Raw genomic sequence first — 11784 nt, 5'->3', positions numbered from 1 at the left:
TTGTCAGTCGATAAAGTCGATCTCGTAATAAAAAAAGAAGGCATAATTGTTTACCTTAAGTAATATAATGTAATTTTGAGCAGGTATCCGTAAGATTCGAAAGAATTTTTGAGCCTTGGGAGGATTTGAGGTTTTGACAGGTAGGCTCCTTGAATCCGTATCAAAATTTAAAAATATATATTATTTGCTCTACTTGAAACATGCATCAATGCATGTTTATTTTGTACATACGTAGGTAATTACGAGTAGTGTTGAAGTCGCTGTGTTGAAGTAGCATATGACTGAACCAACATAAATAAATATCTAAGCCCATGTCAGTCCAGACGCAAAGGTACCGTATACCCATCACGCTCGGCGCGTTCCAGGACGGGCAACCTTCTGCAAGAACGACCCGGAGCGAGGATCAATGATATTATGCACATACACTTTTCCGAAAAACGCCTTAGCCCCAAAAAAAAAATCAAGTCACTAATGGCGACCTACCTTAAATCCTATTATAGTCGCGATTTAATATTTCATTTTAACTGAACACATATGAATGACTTGACGCGTCTATTATCACTAGTAAAACAACATAGTACACTACTCGAAGTTTCATAATGCATTGACATTCTGTTCTAGATCTAGCCGGTATGTATTAATTTTAAAATCAATAATAGGTGGTAAATAAAGTAGCTGCTAAAGAAATCGATTATCTCTTAACGACACATGCGGTTATTGTTTAAACCGCAGGTATCTAGAAAATGTGAAAACAATCATTTGAAACATTGTAGAGATTTAGGACCGATACAGACGGACTGCCAATTGCAACGTCGGCGTGCAGTTCCAGGTTGCAGTCCGTCTGTATCGGCCCTAAATTAGTCATCTAGGGCCGAAAGTTACAAGCTGTAACTTGCAAATTAACTATATCGGCGTAATTTTTCGCTTATTACTTGCAAATAAAGGATGACTCACGCTAGACCCGGAGCTTACGGTACTTCATTTTCTATGGAAAGCACATAGAGAATGACATGTCGGACGCCTAGGCACGGGCACGGCCCGGTCTAGCGTGAGTCGTCCTTAAAGGGTATTTTATAAAGCAATGTCCCGTAATTACTGCGTTAGCATAATATGTTCGGTGTTTAATTTTAGTAAATTATTCAATTGCAATAGTGCTTATAGAGCAAAAGATTATGAGGTAATATTTTGACCTAGTGTAGGTAATAGTAATGAATAGGTGCTCAAATTACCTACGCTCATTGCTATACAATTTAACATTATAACATTTATAACTCTATATTTGGCAAAGATCAGCACTTTTACCCGCTCATGCTAAACTCATGTGTGTTTATTAGGTGGTCTAGTTTCATTGCGACTACATATGATAATTATCTGCAATTAAGATCATAATATAACTAGTGGCTCTCTGAGCTGTAGACCTAGCGAGCATAGCTTATTGGGACCGTGCACGATGACAGCGCCACACATCGGTTTGATCAATCAACAATACGAAATATTTAATTTGTAAAAAAAAACGAAGTTTGAGTGAAAAAAAAAATACAAAAAGTTATGTCTTACTGGGGATCGAACCCAGACTTTCTGTGTGCAAACAAAAAAGCGAATACTAAGCTGACGAAATTCGGCTACTTATTCTCGAGTATTTTTAAACTAAATATCTAAATACCGCCTAAGCCAGCAATACAATTTTTCTGCATTTTTTGCCATTTACTATGTAAATATGTCTCAAAAAGAAAATACTCTTATGATATCGATACGACTATTTGTTTAACCGCGACGTATCACGACTCCGCCATTTTTAAAAATTTCCAAAAATAGGATTGACAATTTTTTTTTTATTTATTCATAGACACAAAATTTCACGAGAATCGGTTGAGAATTGTGACCTGTAGAGAAGAACATCCGGACATACAAAACTAAATATCTAAATACCGCCTAAAAAAGCGATATTTTTTTTCTGCATTTTTTGCTATTTACTCTGTAAACATGTCTCAAAAAGAAAGAAACTCTTATGATATCGATACGACTATTTGTTTAGGCTCGAGGTATCACGACTCCGCCATTTCTAAAAATTTCCAAAATCTGGATTGACAAAAAAAATTATTTAATCATAGAATCTGGTCACAAAATTTCACGAGAATCGGTTGAGAATTGTAGCCTGTAGAGGAGAACATCCGGACATACAAAAGCAAAATGCCCGACTCAAAACGTAGACCTTCGCTACGCTTCGGTCAATAATAACAATTCGCTCGTTTGTTCATTTATTTGCCTCTTTATTGTTTGAATATGCTAGAGCAATAGAGGGCCTCTGCTTTTGCAGCCAAAAGGTGGTCTAAGGAACTTCTGAACACTGAATTGGGTTCATTATTGAGGTTTTGAAGAAGGCCTGGACTCTTAATGTAAGTATCAATATTACTAGTGGCTCTGTGAGCTGTAGACCTCGCGAGCAGAGTTTAAAACTGAATAAATGTATGGTACCGTTGTTTTGAAGAATTTAGAGAATCTAATTTGACCATAAAAACTTAACTATCAATTGCTTACAAAATTCGGGAATTGGTTTAGATATGCGACCTGTAGAGTAGAACATATTTATGGACATACGAAACAATTTTTGGCTAACAGGCCAATTCAAACTTACACTGATATCAGAAAGACATCTAACTGATGTCATTTAGTTATCGTGCATTTCACTCGTTCTTGTCCGTACATGTATTGGCGCAAGCGAGACGCACGATGACTACTAAATAACATGATAAAAATATCATCCCGATGTCAGTGTACGGTCGATGCCCCTTAAGTATACACGTCGCCATACTAATTGTATAGAAAAGTGGATAGAGTTAGACCAAGAAAAGTCTGCAGAGATTTTGACAGCACACGCAGTTCCAATGTTATTTGTGCCAGTGTCAAAATCTCTGCAGACTTTTCTTGGTCTAACTCTACTTATGTTAGGAAACCAACATTACCTTTGAATTAACCTGTAAACTGCAACTAAGAAGCTTCGTGCGCGAGTGTGGCCCATAATTTCCGAAAATCATTTTTTCTTCGAGGCAATTACTCCGTTCTCATATTTTGCGTTGCCCATAATTTCCCGAAATCATTCATTCTTGGTAGCAATTACTCCGTTCCCATATTTTCCCAATGGTTTTCTTCCGCAATCGCCTATTTTTAATATTTTTAAATTAATCTTTTCCTTATAGTTTTCGTTCTTTTAAATATCTAGGATAATATTTTCTTGTTACTGTATGTTAATAGTGTAGTAATTATATTTGTTACTTGTAGGTATTTCACATACAACAAATATCAAAAACACTAAAATTAAAACATAATCTAAAAAACTGCAAGTAAAAAACCAAACGCTGTCAGCCAATAACTCTAACCTACCTATCTCTGGGAGCAGATTCGTTTTTAGGGTCATCAAAAAAAATAACCCTAACCTACCTATCTCTGGGAGCAGTTTCGTTTTTAGTGTCATCAAAAAAAAAACCCTAACCTACCTATCTCTGGGAGCAGTTTCGTTTTTAGGGTCATCAAAAAAAATAACCCTAACCTACCTATTTGAAAAAAACCTGGTTATTTTTACCACTAACATTAAAAAAAAGAGAAAATATGGAGATAGAGAATATTTAGTTAGTGAAAAAAAAACCTACTGGTTATTTTAACTACTAGGATTAAAAAGAAAAGGGAATAAATTGAGAAAAGGAAAATTTAGTTTATGAAAAAATGTACACGAAAAATTAAATAAAGCGAAGAAATTCCACTGGGAAAAAATGAGAACGGAGTAATTGCCTCGAAGAAAAAATGATTTGCGGAAATTATGGGCCATTTAAGCGAGGCGATCCAAATTAAAAGGCTCAAAGTCTAACTAACATTATTGTTAGTTAGACTTTGAGCCCGGGAAAGCGCAACGTACGAGCAACCTACAGCTAGTTCCCTGAGCCCAAGGTCGACCACTACCCTAGGCAATGTTAACCCCTGCGATTTATGGATGGTGACCGCCCATGCTATAAACGTAAGTGGAAATTGACTCCTGCAACAGCCATGCCCTTGAACTAAAACCGCTAAAAAAATGTTCAAACAAAAACTCAAACGAATACGCGTACCTCGCGCTTCGCGCTCGCTTGATCAATCAGCAATACGATGTTTAAGTGCAAAAAATAAATAAAAAATTTTGCATTTACTGGGGATCGAACCGGGTACCTATCCCATATCCTTGCTTGTAAGCGTCTTTCCAACTGCGCTATGATAGCATTTAGATGAGCTGACGAAATTTGGTTACTTATTCTCAAGTAAGAATTTAAATATCTAATCTAAAGAGAATAAAGTGTATAGGGGACGTGCATGAACTATAGGGGGCAGCACAGGAGCCGTCAGGTCTTTGGCGCGGAGCGTAGATGTGTAGTTTATGATTCCGATGTAGCCCACGAGATGGCAGAACCTACTATGCACAAGGAAACGTCGTACTTACGAGAACGGTAGATGGTAGCACTTGCTTTGGCAATGTACATGTGCACATATGTTTCCGATTCAGGCCACAAGATGGCAGGCCCTCCAACGCGCACGGTCCCTATAGTGGGCGTGCGTGAACTATAGGGGGTAGCATAGGAGCCGTCAGATTTTTGGCGTGAGGCGTAAATGTGACGTTTATGCTTCCGATGTAGCCCACAAGATGACAGAACCTACTATGCATAAGGAAACGTACCTACAAGAACGGTAGATGTTAGAACTTGTTTTGGCAATGTACATGTTTCCGATTCAGGCCACAAGATGGCAGACCCTCCAACGCGCACGGTCCCTATATGTAGTAGAGGGTTATTGTCATACTAAATTTTGTAGTCACAGTAAATTTACTGCCATCTTTCGATACAGGATTAAAATGAAAATGAAAAAAAAATCAATAAATGTATATATGTATGGATAAATGATTTTTTTTATTTTTAGAACGCCATATCATTTTGCATGACCCATGTTCTTTTACTGATATGAGTAAAAATTGTTAAATATAAAATGGTGTCGCCATCTAGACGAGCATAGGCCAAAGGTATGGCGCCGTATATTCAAGAATCAAATTTTCTTTAAGCGCAAAAAGCCATCATCTCTTGCAAAAAATAAACGAATGCGCTTAGCCCGCGCTTGATAAATAAAAAATACGATTTTTTTCAAAATAAAAAAATAAAATAAAAAACAACGATTGATACGAAATTTAAGTATAAAAAAATACAAAAAGTTATGTAGCAGCATACAATTACTGGGGATGGAACCAGGGACCTCCCTATGCAAACAAAAAAGCGAACGTTTGCAAAATGCGCCATGATAGTTCTTACTAAAGCTGACGAAATTTAGCTACTCATTCTCAAGTAAAAACTAAATATCTAAATACCGCCGAAACCAGCGATACAAATTTTCTGAATTTTTGGCCATTTAATCTATAAACATATATCAAAAAGAAAAAACTCTTATGATATCGATACGACTACTTGTTTAGGCGACAGGTATCACAATTCCGCCATTTTTAAAAATTTCCAAAAACCGGATTGACAAAAAAAATTTATTTAGGCATAAAATTCGGTCACAAAATTTCACGAGAATCGGTTAAGAATTGCGACCTGTAGAGGAGAACATCCGGACATACGAAAGCAAAATGCCCGAGTCAAAACGTAGACCTTCGCTTCGCTTCGGTCAACAAATAAGTTATGTCTATTTGCGTTAAAGTTTTAGCTACAATCGCTATCATATTGGGGCATTATGATCCTAAAAAATAAATATAAAAATAATAAGGCGTAGGGATGTGACGACCCCATCGCCCGCTGGTTTTACCAGTGCAATCAGTCAACGCAGGGCAGCTTGTGGCGAGCTGTTGGGGATTAGCGACCTCACGTACCCGAGTGCTCCTGGAGAGTTCTGTTACCCGCAAGGAGGGTGGGTGGGACAGGATTCTCTGCCTCTGGCTTGCCTTAGCCGGCCGGCCAGAGTGGAGTCGTTAGAGCTATAAGCTCCAGGGGTGGAAGTGAAATATGCATAAGACGCGAGTTGGCACAGTGGCTGTTAACAGCCACTGGGTAGAAAGCGGCGCACACCTCTCGACACCCCTGAGCCGCTCACACCGGTGTTGCCCTTGAGCCATCCTAGATGTCGCTTTTTGTGGGGGCCCATCTTGTGAGGGCGAGTCACCGTCTGCCGGAAATAAAATTGCATACCGTTTTATTAGGCAGGCGTCCGGTTTTTTACCCCATAGCTCAGTTCTTAGTCCATCGCTTTCACCCAATAACCTAGTTCATTTTAGATTCCATCAACTCTCAATAGTCCTTACACCCTGGCCGGTGCTGCCTCTACGTGCGTCCCATGACACGGGCAAGGGCAGCCTCCGCTCGGTGTACCCCTTACATTTCATTAAAGTGTCAAAAGGGCCTCTACGTATTGGCTTCGGCTCCGCGCACGCCTCCCAAAGGTCCGGAACACCATTGTTCCGTGATGGGAAAGACATACAAATAATGTTTAACTACTATTAAGACGTGAGATTCAATGTTTAAATTCAATGTTCATACCTACATTTATAGGTAATCCGTCAGTCTTACGCCTTTAGATAAGACCTAACTGCGTTTTCCTCTCCTACTCCACGGCGCGCCTTACGTTAAAGACGCCCGAAACGTTCAACACGCGTCTCTGTCCATACTTCGAAGACACAACGACATTGAACCCTTACACCCTGTACACTACTCCATCACTACTAGCATTAGAACACCTCTCCTCGATAAAACACGCAATGTATGCTGCACTCAAATTAATCAGTTTGATGGCCGAAGAATCATAATAGCGTAAGCGACTTTTTAGCTGTTTAGCGATATGATTCTTATGTTCCTTCGAATTTGTGTGATTTTCGCTTGTTTTTATGAAGATGTTTAAGACTTTTGGTCGGATAGTGTATTTAGTTTGGAGTGAGAGTTGGCGGTAGTCCAAATAGGAACAAAACAGAAGGCAAGGTCGGAACGACAGTGTAAATACGACAAATTAATATTGTGAAGTACATTGTACCCTTCGGTATAAATAAAACTGATTGACCTTATGAGCTTTGGGCTTTGGTATGTGCTGTGTGACATTAACATAATGATTTACTTACTGAAAAGTTTGTTTTTCAATTCTTATTTAAATAATATATATATAAAAGCGATTCAAGATTTCAAGCAAAATATATTTATCATGCATTAAAAAAAATCTTCCGTCATACACATAGGCGCACAAAAGCGCACAAAGTAGTATTTCTGGCATGCGTACAAAAAAGTGCGCGGCTGGGGATGTCACGATTCTGCCTGTAACAAGTAACTATTTCTAAAACCGTTAATAATAAAGTCCAGAAATTTCAAATACCATCAAAACAAGGTAATCAAATGTACGAACTCGCAAACATGATTAGTTGACTACCCACACCTTATAAAACAAAGTCCCCCGCCGCGTCTGTCTGTTTGTGTGTTTTCATGCGGTTTTCATTTATCGATAGTGATTCTTGAGGAAGGTTTAAGTGCATAATTTGATGTGCGAAGCCGGGGTTTGCTAGTTAAATAATATAATTATCGTGTAGGTCCCGTGGGAAGGCCAGCCACACTTATCCATATGCCGCACTTACCCGTAGTGACCTAAAAATCAACGCGTGTCGGATCTCATACAATGAGTATAATAGGCACTATAGGGCTGGTAACATCAACGTTCTATCTGAAGATGTGCGAGCTATACATCTACAGTGTACAAGATTGCCTGTCACGCCAAACTAGTAGAATAGGCCCCTAGCCTTAGACGAATCTGAATTTAAGTAAATAGCAACTTTATGGAAACCAAGCCTGAGATCAAGTTCTGTTGATTTTAGGGTTTGATGGAAACCTTCAAACTGAATGTTGATGGAATCACAATATTTGAATGTTATGATTATAATTTGTGGAGAGATTTCTGTTTGTGATTCTTTGGGCTTTAGAATCGAGGACGTTTTTAGGGTTCCAATAATAGGTACTTTATATATTTTCCATGTAGGTCTGTCTGTCTGTCCTCCTTCTACCCCATAGATCCCATAGTCATTGGATATATGTAATACGTACAATAACGTGTTGTACTTAAATGTTATGTGTCTGAAAATCATTTCTCAAAACTTTGTTTATGTCGAGTGGTTCATTATTGATTTGGAAACTTAATATTGTTTATTCTTAAATGCCGTAAAAAATAAATGAATCAAAATATCTTGTGTCATGTAATTTTAACAGATAGGTACGTTAAATTAAAACTTAGTTTCGATTGGTTTTGACCTTTTTACAAACGAACCACGTTTAAAAATTTAGCAATATCACGCTGAGAACATTCTGCTACTACTATTTCTTCAGGCGTTTTTATTGTAGGCTGGCAAGTGTATGAAAATGTAAAATCAGCCTGCGACTTCGTCTGCGTGATGATAATGATGATGATTGATAAAAACTATCCTATGTCCTTTCCCGGGGCCCAAACTTAGTATCTCCATACCAAATTTTGTCCGAATCGGTTCAGCGGTTTAAGCGTGAAGAGGTAACAGACAGACACACTCGCATTTATAATATTAAGTAAGTATGTAAGTATGGATTTACGCTTTCAATTGAACGGATATTGAATAGAAATTATCAATAATCTCTCTTTCTCTAAGAAGGGTAGATTATTAGTTCTTAATATTACACCACCTGGGACGGAATTAAGGAAACGCAGGGATGCCGAGCACCTGCATTACCCTCTCGGCTTCACTGTCTTATCCCACAGGAAAGGCGAGCCAATACGTGTGGAGACGGGTCGGCTGCAGGAATCTGCCGCATATTTCATGGCTTCTCTACACGAATGGCCAACGCCGGCCAATCCAAGGGACGCAGCCATGCGGTAGACTGAGATAGCAATATCACTTGCTCCCTCTAATGCATAAATGCGTCCCTTGGATTGGCCGGCGTTGGCTATTCGTGTAGAGGAGCCGTCAGGTTGGACCCTACTCGCGCTATTTCCAACCACGTGACCAAATAACTTCGTGCAAGTTACGTCTTTACCGACAGCACAAGACAAGGTAAAGCTGGATACATACTAGGATATGCCTGCGCAGTTTTGCCAACTGCACAGGTAAAACGTAGCGTATGTGGCATTCGACTGTGCAGTTTTCTAACCATCTTCGGCTGTGCTTGAACTGTACAGACGTACCCTAGTGTGTATGGCCAGGTTGTGGTTATAACAAGCGTTGGGGAGGCTAGGGCACCACCTCGTAAATTTGGTCTTATTACAAGGGGGTACCCGAGCCTCCCGACTGCTCAATGGTTCCCTACCTCCCCTGCCTAATTACGGCCCGCCTGATAGTACGTAAACCAACATCACATGATATGAACGCTTGCAATACCCAGGCTTGTATTTGGGTTTGTTAGAATTGTCTCAATGAGTATTATGCCTAATGAAAGAAAAGTTAACAGAAATTTTTGCCTAAAGACTTATTAAAGTACTTACTTACATCTATTTTCTAGTCCATTCTGGTCCAAGAGGGTAATTCACCCTGTATATTTAAAGGTCGTTTACACTGCTTCAAGTGGCCCAATCATATCGCGCTCGATTGGTCTTAATCGAAACTTATACGCTTCAATTTCAACATCAATCATGTTAATTAGTAATACTACATTACATTATAATTTACCTACTAACAAGAATTGATGGATTGGGTAAGACCTACAAGCATTTTGAATTTTATGACACCAAGAGACAGAGAGAAAGAGAGAGAGAGATTAAGATCGAGAAGATCAAGAGATGGTTTTAAGACAGAAAATTAGAAAGGTACTTACATATCGTCACTAAGTACTTTGAAAAAATCTCGTACTCACACTGCTACTCAAGTTAAAACGCAGTAACTATGAATGCATCTCATGCATGTTTTTCTTTTGATTGACAGAACAAGATACGAGTTTTTTTTTTTCAAAGTAGTGCCGATATTGTCACGTGAATATTCCTAGCCCGGCTGTGGGCTTTCCCTGAGGAAACTCACGGACAATTAAAGTTACTAAATTAAATAAAAACTAAATCTTACCAAAAGCTCAAGCAGGTGCTAAACTTATTTCCATCAACTATTCAGGGCAATAAAGGACATGAATGAAAGTTAGTTTCTGTGACACATCATTTATTACTAATTCGAACATGGGCAGTTATTCTACATGTAAATCATTAAGCTAGCATAAGCACCTTATTTTAATAATGTCAGACGACAGAGCTGGGTCGTGCCAGAAATGGTTCTAAAATGATTTACAAGCAGACCTATCTAAATTTGTTAGTCCCTAAATTATCATTTGCCATCACATATGATTCTACTAAATTCTTTAACTTTAAATTTGGAAATGCTTCTAGGACGGAAGGAAAGCGTACACCAACCTCATAACAATGTTCCACCAGTTCAAGCCCGACGTGTGATCCTCCGCTGTGCCGAAGCTGATTTGCTGCAGCGGGAATCTGACCCGACACCGCAGAGCAACACCGAAGGACTAAGGTCTCAGTTTGAAGGTGACGTCACCTCCATCCAGCAGAAGAGCGAAATTCTTATGGCGAACTGCTCACCAGACACACTTGAAGTTTTAGGAATATGGACAGACTTCCATACTCTGATATGCGAACTGATTTCACATACGTAGTAACATAAAAACGAAACCCCCAATCAGCTGAAAGAAACAATTCAAGATTAATAACTAGAAGCATGTGCTCTGCTAACCTAAGAGACATTATATGATCTAAGTTTCTCACCAGCTGGAAATTCCTAGAGTGGACTCATCTCACAGCTCTGATACTCCCTCCCCACCACATTGTTTTACCAGCAGACTGGAAACAAAGCGAAATGGTCAAACAAAGATTCAACAAGGAGTTGCACCTGAGGACATCCATATATTATCATATTCTACTTACTGTTTGTGGCAAAATAACAACAGCATGAGCTCCCTAGCTCATGGATGCAGCGGCTACTGCATAACCAAGCCTCTGATCGATGCTACCAGAGCATGATGTACTTCGCTTCACTGTTCTATGTATAAAAGATGCCCATCCAGGGCGAAAACCAGCCAGGAAATGATCTCAAACCATTCTGTCCCTGGGATGACACAATCAAAATAACAGTAACTAATGAAATTCATGGAATAATTTTATATGCAAGTATAACCCAAAGAAATAAATCATATTCAATTATTTGAATATATTTCAACCTATTTTGTATTTATAAATTAAGTTTTTGACTTAAATATTTATTAATATTATTCCATAAATTTAGGATTTAATTTGAAGTAGCAACACCATCAGCTTCAATTTGTTTCCTATTGGCTGAATGCCTGTCATGTATATTGTTGCTACATCAAAGACTTCCTTGCCATAGAACAAAACTACACTATATTCGAGACAATCCTAAAAACGTTAAACTGAACTAACCATACAAAGTGCCGTGTCACAATATGTAATACTGCCGGATTCGAACGTATTTGTTCCTGACTCATGGGTATTTTCTATGTATATATTATAAGTATGTATTTATCTATACCGGGTGTGGCCTGTAACACGAGCAAAGAATTAAAACATAGATTGTACTCCTCATACGGTGACAATTTTGTTCAACAACTTATGTACTTATGTATATCGTCGCCTAGCAGCCATTAGTACAAGCTTTGCTTAGTTTGGGGCTAGGTTGATCTGTGTAAGATGTCCCCTGATATTTATTTATTATTTATTTATGTATTTATTTGTTTTTAAACCCATGCGGTCGCCAAATTTTCCGTCGGAAGTTTC

At 38.6% G+C, this 11784-nt stretch overlaps 1 protein-coding gene across 1 annotated transcript in view; it reads right to left on the bottom strand.

Moving 5' to 3' along the window:
* Positions 1 to 11784, bottom strand: part of LOC134806110 (cadherin-87A) — a 484783-nt gene that overhangs the window by 187710 nt on the left and 285289 nt on the right. The gene's annotated exons all lie outside the window — the stretch shown is intronic.

The sequence above is a fragment of the Cydia splendana genome, chromosome 2 (assembly GCF_910591565.1).
Source record: "Cydia splendana chromosome 2, ilCydSple1.2, whole genome shotgun sequence".
NCBI classification, from domain to species: domain Eukaryota; kingdom Metazoa; phylum Arthropoda; class Insecta; order Lepidoptera; family Tortricidae; genus Cydia; species Cydia splendana.
Note: the sequence above shows the minus strand (reverse complement) of the source record. Positions and strands in the feature narration are given on the sequence as shown.